This window comes from Strix uralensis, chromosome 6 (assembly GCF_047716275.1).
Source record: "Strix uralensis isolate ZFMK-TIS-50842 chromosome 6, bStrUra1, whole genome shotgun sequence".
In the NCBI taxonomy this organism is placed as follows: Eukaryota; Metazoa; Chordata; class Aves; order Strigiformes; family Strigidae; genus Strix; species Strix uralensis.
The window spans coordinates 4492676-4510024 of NC_133977.1; the positions used below are offsets into that span (position 1 = coordinate 4492676).

The 17349-nt window shown below is 38.4% G+C and overlaps 1 long non-coding RNA gene across 1 annotated transcript in view; it reads right to left on the reverse strand.

The window, feature by feature from the left end:
* The window catches only part of LOC141945086 (uncharacterized), a 96786-nt gene that overhangs the window by 35509 nt on the left and 43928 nt on the right, over positions 1 to 17349 (reverse strand). The gene's annotated exons all lie outside the window — the stretch shown is intronic.

The following is a 17349-nucleotide window of genomic DNA, read 5'->3' on the forward strand; positions in this document are numbered from 1 at the left end:
CTCAGAAAAGACCTAAGGCAGATCTAGGAGCTAAGACAGGTCTAGGAGCTAAGACAAACTCTGCTCGGTGTGAAGTGGGAAGGTCTTTTACCTCTTGCAAGGTCTATCTGGCATTATAATTTTCAAGTGACCATGGCCACTCTGCATCACCAGTAGGACTTTGGCACATCCAGATACAGACCCCACCTCCACTCTGGAAACCGTCATGTATTGCAAACCTAATGATTTGTAATTACAGTCAGATTTCTGTTAGTTCTTCCCCTTCCCCCCACAAGAAACCTAACACTATGACTGAAACAGAATAATCACTTTTATGGAGGCTTTTATAAAAAGATCACTAAGAAGAACAGAAAATATGTTATCACCAGAGAATTGTGGCTACCTGCCGGAGGACTGAAGAACAAGAAAATGACTGTGATTGTACTTTACAGTTCACCTCTTAGACAAACACAAGGAACACAAGGAACTCAAGGACAAGGGCAGCACCGAAAAGGAGATGCACGAGTGAGCTACACAAAGTCACCAGCCACTTTATTTTCCCTTTTACATGACCTAAATCTTTCCCTTTTATCTCTTGCTCTGGTCTCATAAGGAAAATAAATGCTGGATTTCCGGATAGCCTGCACTTGCACAATGACTATATTTAAGCCTGAAAAAGATTTCTGGCTGACTGCAAAATTTCCAAAGACATGTTTTGCATTAAAAATAAGACAAAGGCAACCACAAGGTTTTCATCTTTTCAGAAGTGGAATTCTCCACAGTCAGTGCCCATCCAAGGCAGGAAATGACAGCTTTCCACTTGCAAGCTCCTAGGTAGCTCTGGAGAACCTGGGGAGTCCTTACAAGATACACTTCAATACTGCTAACAATAAGTCAGTCATCAGCAATAAACTTAGCCTGAGATAAACAGCAGATGGAAAAATCAGAATGAAATAAGACCCTGAAATGCAACAAAGCAGCAGCTTCTGTTAAGTGGACGGAAAAAATGTGGATGCATTAGCGCTGTGAAGAAGACTGCAGAAGATGAGTATGCCCAGACTTAAAACGATCTATTCAGAAAAGGACTCACAAATTACTATTACTTACATAGAAGATATTCACAAAATGAGCTTCAGTCTTCTCTCTTGCTTCTCTCTATAGCTGAAGGTGAGAGATGGGCCTCTCCAGAGAGCATGCCAGAGAAGTCTAACCTCGGGGCTTTGAATGGCCTACAGCAAAACCAATTTCTCTCCACCAGCCTAAAAAGGGATCAAAGAGAGTTTGGGCTTCCAATCCTGAGCTTAGCTTATGCAACCTCCTGTAGTGGAAGCCTAAAAAAGCTCCTTCTGGGGATGTTTAATCCATTCTGATAGGCATCTCACATGCCTACAATAATGACAGGATCTCAAGAAATGACATTATTATACAGTGAGAGCTTTATTTTATCATTTTTATTAGCTTAGTCTATGTGCTGGTATCCCCCCAGGGACCTCAATCAATGATCAGGGCTCTATTCAGCACCAAAATGTATTCTTATATAGTGAGAGTAGGATCCCAATAAACTGTCACACCATTACTGTATGCTAAGAACATAGTGCTGACATTTCAGATTGGTAAATTAATAACTTAATTTTTTAAAATGACTATAGCAGTGTGTTTACAGATGCAGAATTAAGCCTTTGCTCTATTATTCATGAACACTGTTGCTACTGATGTGAATGTCTCATATACTAATTGAGTATAAAGGTTACGGTGCACCCTTCCAGATGTAGTGGTCCTTTTAATCAGCAAAACAAAAAACACAGCACATTCATTAACAACATTTTTTAAATCTTTTTGGATGATACACAGAAGTCAAGCATTAAAAATATTCACTTGAAATTTCCTCTTTCTAATGCCTAACGTTCCTTGCCTATAGGTATGGAATTATCTGTAAAGCTAATTCCAATGTAAAAATAAATATAAAATTATTGCTAAATAAATGATTACTTCTTTGTTGCTCATGCATCATATAATTAATACCATGATGTGATCTAACATGTTAAGGAAATAAGAATTTGCCATCAGCAGGCTGAAAGAAATTTGTTTATTAGTTTACTGTGATTCAATTTATGAGAATGTGCTTCATTGATCTTTGCAAAAGAACTTTAATTGGAAATGAATATCACAATCTATTTACCACACCACTAAACCCAGTCTGCTACAGTTCATTTAAACTACACCTGCTAGTTAATTTTCCAATAAGAGAGAAAAAACTTTGAATTAATACAATAAGAAACAGTCAGAAAGTAGGCTCAGTAGACCACTATTTTAATCAAGGTGTTCCTTGCGTGTCCTCATGAAATGCTGCTAGCAGCTGATTGGGATTTTGTGTAGCATTTACATCAGAGCTTGAATTCAGACACTGTGCATTTTGATTACTACCTTCAACATGCAAAGTCATCCCTCCTTTGCCTGAAAGATCTAAGATCTATATTCAGCATGCAGATTCAGAAGAAATATTTCAACACTTTGGACCATTGATGCTCCTGCCCTACAGCAAGTGCAAAAGGACCAAAATGAGCCTTTTCCATCCCTTGTGTGATTCCTGGAGATTTACACTGGGGGACAGTGTCATGTGTACCTAGAGCAGTGAACTGAGGAAGAAGACAACAGATTGTAATACCCTCATGTCCTAATCCCTACATTTAAGCAAGAGTCAGCACAATCCTAAAGGTCTTGGAGTCTCTGGAAACTGTATCATTTGTGGGCTTTTTCCAAGGACATACAGCACATCTGCCACTTTTATTACTACGTGGGGCAAGGGGTCCCTTTTAGCTGGCTGACTAGGGATGAAGAATGACCTGGTTCAATCTTTTGTGATAACACTGTCACAAAATTCAGGGTAGAGGCCCCTCCTGCCAAAAGAGACGGTGAAAAAGCATTGCCAGGATCAGCTGGCTTAATGCAGGCCTTCACGTATGGCTCCTCTGAGTCACAGCACACCCTCATGGCTCAGTTCAGATTTATAAGCACTTAGAGTTTGTCGGAAAGGCTAAATTCCTTGCAACATTGCATGGCAGTCCATGACTAAGTGCAAAGACAAGGTTGTTATCCTTAGCATGTAATATAACAGGACAGCAGGAAGCATGCAGGATGAGCTAGAAGAAGAGAAAGGCTGAGCCCCAGTGACTGTGGACTTGCTATGAGTAGCTACCTGGTGATAGCAGGTGATAGACCTGCTGCAGTGAGCATCCCATCTCCCTGAAGAATCAGCAGGAGCCACTGGCATGGCTTGCCAGCGTGAGGCAAAGCATCCTGCCACGCAGCAGCAGTACCTAGTTACTCAGGTGAGCAGCTGGCCACGTGAAGTTACACACACTGAACACACTTCACATTAGAGGTGTAATGAAAAAATCATCAAGAATAACAAAAGATTGAGTTGGATATCTTTGACAGTTTTTCATGACTGCTTCAATGGAGTCTCTTCTATTCAACATACCTGTGAAAACAGCAACAGAATTGGGAGATTTTTCCACCAAATAATCATCACACTCACAAGTAGCACCCGCCCCACTGCCTTCTTCCCACTAGTCAGTCATTTCTGTGCTTAACTGTGGGGCCAAGTTTTAGTCTTTATTTTGTAAAGTTCCTCAACAGTGAGTTTACTAAAAATATATAGGTCTTCCTGATGTAATATGTTTATCCTGATTAAAAAAATAAGACCACAGTGAAACACTGTAGTCTCCTTCATAAAGCCTTTTTCATTTTAACACAATGTCTAATTAATAGGATTCTTTTAACATGATTACCCTTTGTGTAATATTTTAAGAGATTCTGAAAAAATTAATTCTTTTACAGGTTATACTCAGATCGTTATAATTTTTTATTAAAGATGTTTTGCGGGGTCAATTTCTGACCCTGCATTTCGCAAAAATGGAAGGCACTAACTACTGCAGAGTTATCATAGATTTATCATGTCAAGAGAACACGGTATTGTAAAGCCTCATTGGGAACTTTGCCCTCTGACAATTATTTTTTTCCTCTAGAAACACCCATTTGTCAGAATTGGAACTGCTCCCCTGAAAGAAGAGGTTTCAGGTGATTCTCCAGGCCTGGAAAAATACTGGAAAAAGTTTAGGAATGACCAGAATGTTCATTCTGACATCTTTGGGAAGAGAAATCTCAAAAGGAGGTTTGCTTAAAACTGCTTTAATTTTGAAATTTAATTTCATGTCTATTTCCAAAATGGTGAAATATAAAATGAAAAAGAATGAAGCTTGTAATGAAAAATTTTGAAGATATCAAAAATAAATAATTTGAAAATATTAAAAGTAAATATTTTTACTGATCAGATTTTTTTTTTTCCCCTGTATGCTGATGTATGAAGATTATCAGATCACCTTTTATCTCAAGTGGGAATATTCTTACAGGAAGAGATGAATGGTTCCCATTTAGGTCTAGTCTCCATCTTGTGAAGAGAGGGCTTTTCAGTGAGTACCTATGCATGAAACGCAGGACGAGTGCTGACAACATGGCCAGACACTTCGGAAGGCCAAGGTCTGCTGAGGATGGAGGCAGCTCAGTGGTCTGTGCGACAAGTTGCCCTAATGCTTCACTGCATCAGAGATGAAGGAAAGCCCTTTAGCAGGGCCCATTTCTTCTGACTTTCTGCATGGGCCTATGAGTTGGACCGTTACATTAATTTTCCTGCACTTAAATTGTTCCCTACTGGCTTGTGAAAGTATGATTAATATTCTTCAGGAATCTGTTATTAATTCTTCATTACAGTGTAGTCGCACAAAAGGCAAGGGGAATATTATGTCTGGCTTGTTGCACCTCACCAACCATTTCAATAAATATCTTAAAGAACAGAGGGTGTGCAGAGAATGAAGAGTACCGGGGACTGCTTACATTCCATGCACTGCAAAATAGATCACCAATCTGTCTGATTTAATAAAAAAAACACTACAGAGCAGAGTTAAATCATAGAGTTGGATGTTGAAAAGTACAGTATTGTGAATGTGCCTTAATATATTCAGCACTGAGATGGATATGTATTATATATATTATTTATTTTAGCTGCACAAAGGCAAAAAGGTGGCTTTTATATGCTATACTGTTCTAATAAATATTGTGGTTCCAAAGCAAAATTATGAATGGTATTAAAAATGAAGTACACCCAAAACACGCGACCTGTAAATAAAGAATATCCTATGGGGGGAAAAAAGAGCTAGAAGAATTCACCAGTGAATAAATACAACACAGCATAATTACAGGCTCTTGTGTTTTTCAGCCAGGGTACAATCATACAGTTTATTCAAAAGTCTTCTAATATCCTCTGGGTACATACTGCATTTACGAGAAAGCTTTCTATTGTGAGCTCTCTCTCTTCCCTGCCTGGCCCTCCACACTCTTTAAATGTACTTTTGGGAAAAAGTCTGCACTTGAAAGGGGATGGAGCAGATTCTTGGAGAAATAACTGGCTTTTTTAAGTTCTAATTTTGACCATTCTCCGTTTCTCAGATCCTCCAGAGTCCAAATTCCACTGATGTTCATAGCTATTTTTCAGTTGACTCTGACTGGCCTTGGACCACATCTTTTTTTGGTAGGTCCCAAATTTATTTACTTATTCACTTTTTCTGTCTATTAAAGAGAAGGAAAATATTAATAACTCATTTATGCTAAGTTATGACCTTACTATTTTTAGTTAAGACAATTTAGCAAATCAATCATTTTAAAGATACTGTACTACCATGGTAATCCAAGTATGTGTGATCACACATATTTAGTGCCACCTGTGGCCACTTCCCCCCATTATGTATCTCCTGGCAACATGAAAAGAGTAGAAAGTGATGATTTTGTAGAGTCCTGATCATTATGCCTAACTTTAAGGGAGCAATAATTCTGAAGTAACATGACATTACAAGTAGACTGCAGCGCTATGTGTTAATGCCAACTAATTAGCATTTCAGCTATTCCACCATCAAGTCAGATGAGATCTCGTCTTGTTATTTTTTTCCCCTGCAGGTCACAGATACTCAACAAAAACACTGAGTTTATGGGGATATGTAAGTATTCACATAGAGTACTTTGACTCTTTATTTTGAGACTTCTACAACATGGGCAAAAATCGTATTGGAAATCCAGTTAAAACCAAAGCAGAGAGATCTTTTATAGAGATTATTTACTTTAAAATGACCCAAATATAGTATCTTAAATCCATTTGTCATTGATACAAATGGATTTGCCTCTTTCTTGCTTTGATCAATGGGAATTTAGTGTGAGGGAGTTAAGCTTTCCAAAGCTTTCCAAAGTCAAAAAAAGGCTGCTACAGGTTGTGTTTATTGAAGCACCAACTAGCAACAATGATAAAATTTGACTGATTTGCTAAACCATGAAATCAAAGCTTGCTTTGTTCAGAGCATTAGCACATTTTCTTTTGACAGTGTATTTATTATAGAAGGTGCACTTTTTTAAAAAAAAAAAAAAAGATACAGAATAAAGCTATTGGGATCGAGATCGTGGGGATACTGAAACAAAACCAGGTTCACTCAGTTAACCACTAACAGAAGTTTGTATTAAGAGACATTAAAAGCAGTCTTGGGATCCGGAAATAAACTGTCTAGATAGGAATCTGAATCAGCTCAAGAATACTGTTATTACAGAGAAAGCTGAAGCTTTATGAATGAAGGTAGACTGGCTAATTCAAGGCACAGGACTGGATATAGTACTGGTCTCAGAGTGAAAAAGATAAAACCAGCTTGCCCCCCCTGACACAAATTACACGTGTTGAAGTGGATTACAGAAGACACACATTCTAATGAAAAGTACCGCGGAGTGAATGCTTCTGAGATGACAATGAGATGAGAACCTGTCCTCCAGACCCCACTCTCCAAATCTCTCTTCCTCCCAGCACCTTGGCACTCCTAAGAGCTCTCAATCACTCCTTTCTGTTAAGTAGTTGCTGTCTCATTTCCCTCCTGCTCATCATTTACCTGCTTCAGCTTCTCTTTGTTCCCTTAACAGTGGATTAAACTTTATTTCCATCCCTCTCAATAACTAACCTCATCTTCAAAGACAGCCTCCAGTCTTTGCCATCCTTGCAGTGGGAACCTTGCAAGTACAAGTACTATGTTAAGAGGAGGAGTTTCACCGAAGCTTTTATTGATGCACACTTCCCAAGGCACACAACACGGCGCCCAGGGAAGCAGCAAGACCAGGTTGGACCAGGACAAGGTGAAAGGGTCCTCTAAGATGTAATAAGACACCCTGCCTTTTCCTTCCAGTCTCTTACCATCATACTAATTAGTCATGGAAGGTAAAAGTTCAGGATTAAACTGTGTAAACATGATTGTCCTGAAAGATGGACAAGGATCACTTCAGAACATGCAAGAAATAGAAAGTGATCTGGATCTTTATTATGTGTCATTTTAAAGAAATCTTTAATCTTCATAAACATATGAAAACTCCTACAGTATCACACATCAAAGGTGAATTCGATGTCACCACACTTGAGCTATCTCAGGTTATATGTCTAGATTATACTTGTGATTTATTTAAACTGTTTTTGGATGAGATGAATCATAATTCAGAAAATAGCTCTTTATCTCTCCAGAGACCACTGAGGAAGCAACTTCTAGATGATTAGAGTCAGCTGAGATGGAGTCTTTCACAGACAGATGAACAAATCATAAAAACTGTACAAATTAGGAAGATATAATGGAATATTTTGCTTGATTCTCAACTGAAACATGTTAACTGCATATTATTTGCAAACTACTGACTTTGTTTAAACATATTTAAACAACAGAATGTAGTTAGAGAAGCAACTTCTATTGTTACTTTGAAGCATTGATGTTGATTTGGTACATTTTCGAGAAGCAGTCAGATATAAGTTGGAACTGTCTCTAAACATAAAGACACACCTTTAATACTACCCTTTCTCACAAGATGCATGGTTCACAGGAAAAATTTATTTTGTAATCGGTAACCAGTTCAGTCTTAAATGACTGATCTACTTATACCACAAAGTAATCTGTTCACATTCAATGTAACAGTCAAACCTGGCAGAGAAAAAAATTGAGGAAATGTAGTTACAGCTGACATGAAAATATAAAAGAGATCCAACAATATAAAATAAGCAATACAGCTTTGATAAAAGAGTATGGTGAACACAACTCAGAAATATTCATTCATCAAATGGGTCTGCAGAAGTTTGCACTGACATTCTGAATTTGGATAAACTGCACAGGGTTTGATCTGCCTCTGGAAAGACCGAGGAATTGCTACTTCATCCAGGATATATACTAGAGAAAGCTTTTCATATAATTCAAATGAGCACATAGTATAGAGAAAGAATAAGAAAATTCTGATTCCAAATCAAATCCAAATAGATACAGGGGCTGTGAAAATTGTGATTCATATTGCATAGTCTGGGTCTGAAAAGATGTAACTTAAAGATTCAAAGCAACTCCAGTTTCAGCTACTCAACAGGAATATGTTGAATTTGTAGAGGCCAGATTCCAGTTGCTTTGCTCATATTGAATTAACAGTCTTCCTTTACAAAAAGCCCCTCTTAAATCAGTGAGCCTGCTCTTGAAGTAACAACATCACATTCAGTGTTCCTTATGAGTTGATATAAACACATCACAGATGTCTGATAAAGATAGACCCTACTATGTGCAGCTGCACAGTATTGAGTAGTTGTCATCCTAATATTGATTATTGGTTGGATTACAGATGCGTGTGAATGAGAGATTCCCACAACATGTCAAAAGTGGAATTAGCTTTCTCATGAAACCAAAATAATTAAAAAAACATTTTTTTCTTGGATTAAACATTAAGATGCCTTGACAGCTTTTAACACAAAGATTTACTGCATATTTATTCCAGTCAAACTCCTAACACAAACAGAGATGAGTTTTAAATGAGTTGCAATCTCTTAAGCAAAGATTTAGGAGCCATTGCAGACAACTCAGTAACACACAGAGCAACATTCACACCAGCAAACCAGACCGCAGGCTCCACGACCCAGGAGTTCCTATATGAAGTATGTATTAAATGTTGGCATTTTGTAGGCTTAAAAGACACAATGAGGTGTGGGCACTCTTGCTTTGAAAGGTCATACTAGAAGCAAGGATAAGCAAAGCAATGGGCACAGACATGAGAGAGGGTGTTCCCAACGAAAAACTACATTTGGATGAGGCGAACATGACGTGAGCACACTCAGCTCCGCTCCCAGGTGAAGGATTGCAGTGTGGTCCTGTTTCACCGACAGTGCATTCAGCCCGCAGGCATGCTGGCAGAGGCTCAGACAGACTACTACAGATAACAATGTCAGTGTAAGAAAACTGCTTCATGCTATCCAGACTGCCTTTTTGCCAGAAACAGCCACTCCTCTAGCAGTCTGTGCAATATATAGCAATATATATCTACACCAGTGAAAAATCCAAAGGCTTAGCTTATATTGTCCATGGCAGAAGAAGTGACAAGCAGCACAAGGTGGTAGCATTTTAACTTGTCACAGATACCTGGAAAGTAAATGAGAGGCAAATATCTTCCAGAGAGCAAAGACTGGCCAATGCCAAGAGCCAGAGCCAAGGAGCATGGCTGTCTGTAGGGAAACTGGAAGCGGCTTGTCATGGGGAAAAGCAGGATATAGAAAAACAGCACAGGATAGAAGGTTTCCTTTACCACATTTAGCTTGTTAGAAAATAAGACTACTGCAAAGTAGTGCAGTTATCTTGCAGTGCCCAACGACACTTCACCTTTCTGAGTTTCAGAACCTTATATATCAACTTCAAAGTATTTCCCGAGACTGTGAACTCACTTGTTTTGCACTGACCATTACAACTCCCTATTAAGGCATATGTTTGAAAGGAACTGCTGTTCTCATTACTTTTGGGAACGTGAATAACCTTAAATACAGAAGAAATTCTCTGTAGAAACTTGGGAAGGTCTACAGATTGGCATATGGCTCATCAACAATTTCACAGCAACCCAATCCACTGATCACAGAGACAGTTCACTGATCACCTCTCCCGCTTCCAACACGTCCTGCCTGAGAAAGGTGCCTTTGATCATAAGATAAACAGGGATATGCAGTGCAAGTGAAGGAGTTTTAATGCCCTTTTCCAAGTTCCTCCTGCAGCTTCATCTGGAACACTGTGTAAACTGTAGTTTATTGTTCTAAATTGTTCGATTGTAGTTTATTTGTTCTAAAGTGGAACAGCTGGCAAGCCCAAGGAGAAGGTCAAAGAAACAAGGAGCCTAAAAAATGTAATATAGCAGAACAAAAATGGGGTCTGAGTGAGGATAAGCCTGCTGTGATAATGTACTCTACAACAGTAAGCATGACGTTTTAAGTGAAAGAAAAACATACAGGAAGATAATACCATTGCATTGACCAGATATGAATAAATATAACTTAGAAATTAAAACCATTAGGAATGTGAGGTCTTTAAACATCTATAATTACTACACTAAGTACACCATTTGTGTTTTAGGACATAAATTGATCTTCAAGAGGAGTTGAGGTGAAACCAGTACACTATACATCCCACTGAAGAGTATGGAATAATGGACCACAGGAAAAGTCAGTCTGTTTCAATAAGGTAAGGAGTATACCAGCCTCCTTCACAAGCTAGCTGAAACCAGTGGCTTCCCAGTACTGCCAGTGGAATATGAAACATATCATATACATGCATCCTCAGTATTTCATTAAGTTTTTCACTTACACATGTTTAGTTAGTTTTCAATGACTGAAAATTACTAGGCATACCAAGATTCACTTGCCATCCAACCTTTTTAAAGGTCGGTAAGTTAATGGATCTAACGTTTAGAGACATATTTTTTACCCTTTGTACATTCTTATTAACTTCCACAGAGTAGCAATGGGAAAGATTGCTGCAAAGTTCCCTCATGTGGTAAATTTATCTGTAGAAAGACTTTGAAAAACATGCAATACAAAAAGCATTTCAGCTTGGGAGGGAGAGGGAATGGACACAGACATTATATGCACAGAAGATGGAAAGACAAATAGGAAGGAAAAGACTTGAAGTGTTTTGGCAATAAATGCCAGCCTACCTGGATTTGAAGGCAATGAAAAGAAAAAACAGATTAAAAAAAGGTGCAAATAACAGTATTTTGAATTGCTAAATATATTGTTTTCTCTTTGGAATAAATGTTTTATCATACACATTAAAATGTATGATCTGCTTCATTAATCACACTCATTTCCCTTCCAGAGGTACAGATATGATCAGATCTTATTTCACAGGACCAATATAAAAAGGTTGAGCTTTTATTTTCTGTCATTTGAGTGTTCACCCTGATTCCTGTGAAAAACATTTCCACCCCAAAAAGTTTAAATGCTTTGTATCTGTATGTACGGACTGCAATAGCCAGCAGCATCTTTTGCCTACCTGTAGTTTCAATTCCAAATTCCTGTCCTGACTCAGGAAAGAGAGATCAGTGATTTATTTCTAAATAGGTTACCAAGAATAAAAGATCTGGTTCTAGATTTTTGGACTCAGAGAGAGCAAAACAAGCTGCAGCATGAATGAAAAGGGAAAGAAGACAAGAAAAAACATACGCAGGTACACAGGTATGCTTTTGGAGTTACGTGGTACTCAGTTAAAAAATCACATATTAACAGAGGGATTCATAAAGACTGGAGAATCTGAATGGAGCCAAACATTAAAGGTTAGAAATACTTGGGGAAATTACTTACTGAATCATCAAAAGAAGGGAATGATAGGTCATTTTAACAAAGAAACTCAGAAAGGCAAAGTTCAGCAATACCACGGTTTAAATGCTTCCCCCTAAGATGCATTACATGGAATTCATTTAATATGAAGAAAGCTTCTCCTGAATTTATGGGCAGAATTTGTCTTTGTGCAGCTACCAAGGAGAAAAGGCAAGCGAGATCATATTGAATAACAATCAAGAGAAGAAGGGGAAAATTCTCAAAGACAAAATATATCAGTGGAGGGCTGCCTGGAAAAGGGGGTTATTCTCTTCACAAAAAAGAACTCTGGATGAACAACAGGCATATCTTCAAAATATTTTATCAGTCAATATATTAGTCAATCTGGACAGAACTGCTTTTATAAAGGAAAACTAGTCCGTAGGTATTCATCATTGAAAGTATTGCTTTGGTATGAAATTACAGAGGATTCATTAAAACTATGCTCTTGGGCAGGTGTTTTTTCTGGAAACTAAAAGAAAACAAGAAAAATCTTTAATAACAAAAGAAAAAATTATATGAAAGTAACAAATAGAAGTCAGACTCACAGCTGGTATAAACTGGCAGGAATTCTTTGTCTTCCCATTGAGGACACACTTGTTTGAAGCAACTGCCTGATGAGAGCAGTGCCCTTCTTTTTTTTTCACCCATTCATCATTTCTACTCTTTCCCTCAGTCCTTATTTCATTCCACTACAAAAAATGAGCAGAAGAGAAATGGATTAAAAGGTACTTGTCCCTATCAGGTTTTCCCATTGTTCCTTTCCTACCATCCACAAAGGCAACATGACTGGACTTTTTTTGGATTTTACTTTTTCCACAGATTGTATCCTGGTAGCAAAATCATCACCTTTCCACATGTAGAATGTTTGTTAAGAGCACATGCTGGAGCTGCAGCTGGGACATAACACCCTTCTCAGCATAGGAATTAATTTGACATACAGCAGCCACGGGTCACGTCCTGTGTTTGCACAGAGTAGTACCTGTAGGTTGAATAAAGGTTTGTTTCTCAGTGTGCTCGAAAAATCATGAACCAGATCATCAGCCATTATACAATAGAAGACACACTTTAGAGTTACACAAATGTCAACTCTCCAGCAAGGAAAATGGCACAGAAAAACAGGGCCCAACTTTTCAGTGTGTGAAAATTAAAATTAACATCTCAAAGTCAAGTGACCTCAGCTGAGGTTCTGGTTTATTGGTTTAAATATCTTTTTCAGCTTGAAAGACCAAGTCTGTATGTACCTGATTTCTTCAGTATCAGCTACAGTGTCCCTTGAGTTATATGTCTTTAATGCTGCAAAGCAGAGGTGACAGCATGTTTGTCACTTGTTTCTAGAAGTTAGATGAACTCCCTGGTTAACTGGTGAACTCTAGAGCTCCTAGCCCAAGAGGAAGTGTTTCATATCAACAATTGGTTTTAATGAATCTGAATCTTAGTAAACTTCAGCTAAGCTTAATATTAATTTTATTTTACTGGATTTCTTTTATTCCCCCTGATAATTTGTGCATGTGTCTACTTCACTAAAAGCTCTAGATATTACATTTTTATTTGTAAGTTAATTTCAATTGCTGCTTAAACAAAAAGGAGAGGATTGGGATGATTACAAATGTGAACAGAGTCTACCCAAATATCTTCATCCTCTGTGCCACGATGGTGTGTGTGCACTTAAAGTATTTTCCTCATTAAACACAAAGTGTTGGAGCAATATAAAATGCTGCCAACGTTCTTCTAATGCACTGTTGGTTTGGAATAAAGCTTTTTATTCCATTTCAGCTCAAGTGGCTAGGTTGCATGTAAATAATTAAGAAAGTACCAACAAAACAAATTTACCTATGTTTGCAGGGAAAAAAACAACCCTGCAGTTTAGTAGGTAAAGAGTAAAGAGAAACATCACCATCCAAACTCAAGGAAACTCTAAGGTAGTAACTGGATCACAACAATATCAAATCATATCTGATAACATATTATCCTGTTTGGGATCGTTCCCATCTGCATCTACGAACACGTAGTGGCACTGACTGTCAGTATCTTTACCCAGCATCCTGAGGCTGCTGCAGGCTCACCTCATCACCTTTGATGAATTTTCATCCATTCTGCAAACACGTGAGCCCATCAGCCTGAAGTAAAGCTTGCTCCCTCCATTAGAAAGAGTGTTTCTCTGTCCAATTGCTGTTACACAATATATCAAGATGAAAGGCAGAAAACCAGTCTTGTCCTTCATCTCTCTCAAAAGCTGCTATGTCCTCTCTACCTTTCTCTGAAACTAAATCTAAGTTCTTAAAATAGCTAAGTAACGTCTCCTGTGTAACAAGGGAAAAACTCTTAATTTCTTATGCAATATGAACGATATCCAGTAATCTACAGGTAGAGCAAATAACCTGAGACTTTTAATGTAAGAATCTGAAGAGCTTTTCAGAATTCATTTTGGTGAAAAAAATGTTGTTTGTCATCTAGGAATGGCCACATTATTTGAGTTCTTACGGTCAGCATATATGAAAAGGAATGTGAAGTCCACAGAAACCAGAAGTTTAGGAGTATTCCTGCCAGAAATGCCTGTTCATGTTCATCCATCAAACACACAAGCGTGGGGGGTCCCTGAGCCCCGAGCACCATGGCCAGTCACACAGTTCAAACCCACACCTTTCACAGCTTTCTCTTTACTGAGAAACACATTGGGCTAAAAGAGTGGTTGTCTGCTGGGAAAGAAATGAAGATATAAACTCAGAATTATAATATGGAAAAATAATCAATATTCACTGTACCAGGCAGTCACACTAAATGCGGATGATATGCACTATATGATCCCATTTACTGACTGTGAACTGCTTGAAGGCACGGTGGATTCACTCCTCTGAATGGTCAGACATGGATTATTGTTATTGCCGCTTATTTTACGGCACACAAATACTGAACTAAGCACTTCAGAGAAGTGGAAAGATATAGTCCCCTTATCCCAGTAGCCGTGTTAATTCATGGACTGAAACCCAGGGCTTAGGAACTCTCCGTACTCTCCTGCACAATGACCGAGTCCAGTTTTCACTATTTCTAAGGCACTCAGAAACTAGAGAACTGAAGGGGAATATGAAAGAATAATTCAGGTTGTTACAGCGTGAAGGCCTAAGGCAATTAATGCTTCAATCGACAGACAAAGTACTGCATGCATTTCCCTAACAACCTGAGATATGCTAATTTAGGAAAGAAAAAAACCCCACAAACACAATGACTTCTAAAATTTGAACATGAGAAGTTCAGGCACAAAAATATTAAAACTTTTGAAATGCACATTTATATTCAGGCATGGCAAGATGTTTGTCTCCTTCATTTGCATACACATGTCTAGTAGAGATAGACACAGACTACCCACTTAGATCTGTTTCTAAGACACACCTCACCTTTCCTAAATCAGATTTCTCCATACAGAAGCAGAGGTGCCCAATAATTTCCTGCTGCACTTCAGAGGCCAAATCATAGCTCTGACAAGAGAGTGGCTCCTTGACTGCAGCAAGAGTTGCATGTAGCTATAGATCAGAACTTTTATCCCTTTCCACAGCGGATTTAACTTCATGTTCAGGAGATCTTCCTGTAGAATAGCAGTAAGCCATCTGGGATAACTCACATTCACCTGCCCCTTTTACTAGCTTTAACTAACTATCTAAACATCTCTTAGATCAGCAAGTATGTCCAAACAAACATACTCCTTTTCTTTGCAGAAGTAAATCTAGATATTGTGTATCTAATTCTGGAAGGGCTTCCTAGATCTGCCGTTGACTGACAGTCAAACAATAACTATACATTTAACATCTCTAGGAAAGAATATACTGGTAGACTATTAAGCTAACTGAAGTTATGTCTGTAGTTGTCTGTGAATGCTCGATACCAGCATCTGCTCCCACTAGTTCCAAAGCTGCACACAGCATCAGGCTCACCTGCACAGTTTGCTCAAAACACAGGTTGTTAGTGCTGGTAAAGCAACATCACAACAACTAGTCCAAGTAATCGTATTTGTGGATTTATTGTGCATCACATATGTACCTGCAAGACTGCTACACGGAAATAACATTCAGAGTCACAATGTTGAGATATTACTGTTAAAGAGAGTCTTTTTTTTCCTTTGTTCTGCAGACACACCCTGCATAATGCCAAGGGTAAACTTATGAGGGGCTCTACAATGCTACTCCAATAAATGATGTATGATCCAAACCCAATAACTTTGCTACTCAGTGTCAGTGGTGGGGCAACTGTCCAACTAAACACAGAAAAAAGCAAAACATGACATGCACATTCAATGCATGACAGTGAAATGAAGGAAATGTGACACTTCTGATGGGGTTTTGATATTGCAGACAGCTTGTACTGTGCCACGATTTAGCTGTGACAGAGCAGATAGAGGGTTGGCTTGGCTAGCCTGATTTTGCACATGTCCTCTGTAACAACACAGGAGCTTATCGGCTCCTCACACAAACATCTTTGTTCCTCCTTCCTTGCAGCCTGTACACATGACAGAGGCTTCCTCGATTACTTTGTTAACCACCACATTGCCTTTTTCATACTTCTCCTAGACCTACCTATTTCAAAATTACTAGAAGAAAACAACAATAAAAATTTACAGTATCAGGAAAAAACCCTGATATATTTGCATGATGTTTTCTCCATATAGACAGATGTTAAACAGCTGCTTTTCTGAAGAAGTAGCAGCAACACAACAGGCTTTAATTTACTTGGAGTCTAGAGCTACCTGCAATACCCACAAAATAAAGACCCGCCAACAGAGAAATCATTTAAGGCATCTCGAAGAAGCATAAAATATAACACACTAACAGCAATACCCTGAACATACGGTTTCCTTGAGTTTCATTCCTGTGAACAGGTTATAGATGACTTTTCAAAATTAAAAGCAATAACAGAGCTTCTCAATAAATCACAATACAGAAGTCGCTGGTAAACACATTATGGCAAAGATCTATCTTGATTCCAGCAAAATAACTTCTTCCAGTAATTCTTGTACTGAGCCTCTCTCTTATGGATATATATATATTACCTCTTACTATACTATATCCCAGTGGTATATATTAGATTGTACTTCTTCCATTCCCCTACTTCATATGTCACTTGTATATGCTTATATAAAATCTTGAGGCTTATGTAAGTTCTTGGGAGAAAAACTCCACGTCTATATGGATGAAGACTACACCAGCACAGTGCCATGCCAATTCCGATTACAGCCTGGAGGCGTTGCTGTGTAATATAAACACCAATTGACCAGCTGTGTGGGTGTACCTGGAGGAGGGACGAAGCAATTCACAGCTGCTTTGCTGCCTCTTGGAAGATGTTTTCAGCTCTTATATCACACTCTGGCCACTGTTCTGCTCTAACCTCTGCTGGATCTGAATCAGCACACAGCTAGGCTGGAAATTAAAACTTCACCTCTCTCTTGTTGGATCCTCTCTGAGTCAATATGAATTCAAGATTTGGATTTCTTAAACTGTGCCATTCTTCCTGGAAAATTGCTTGACAGTGGCCCTGGGAAGAAAAATGTATTCTCCACCATGCAGTGCCACATTTCTCTTTATATTAATCACTTATTGGTCTTAATACTACAAAAGTTAGAACATCCGCACGAAACCATAAAGAATAGTACT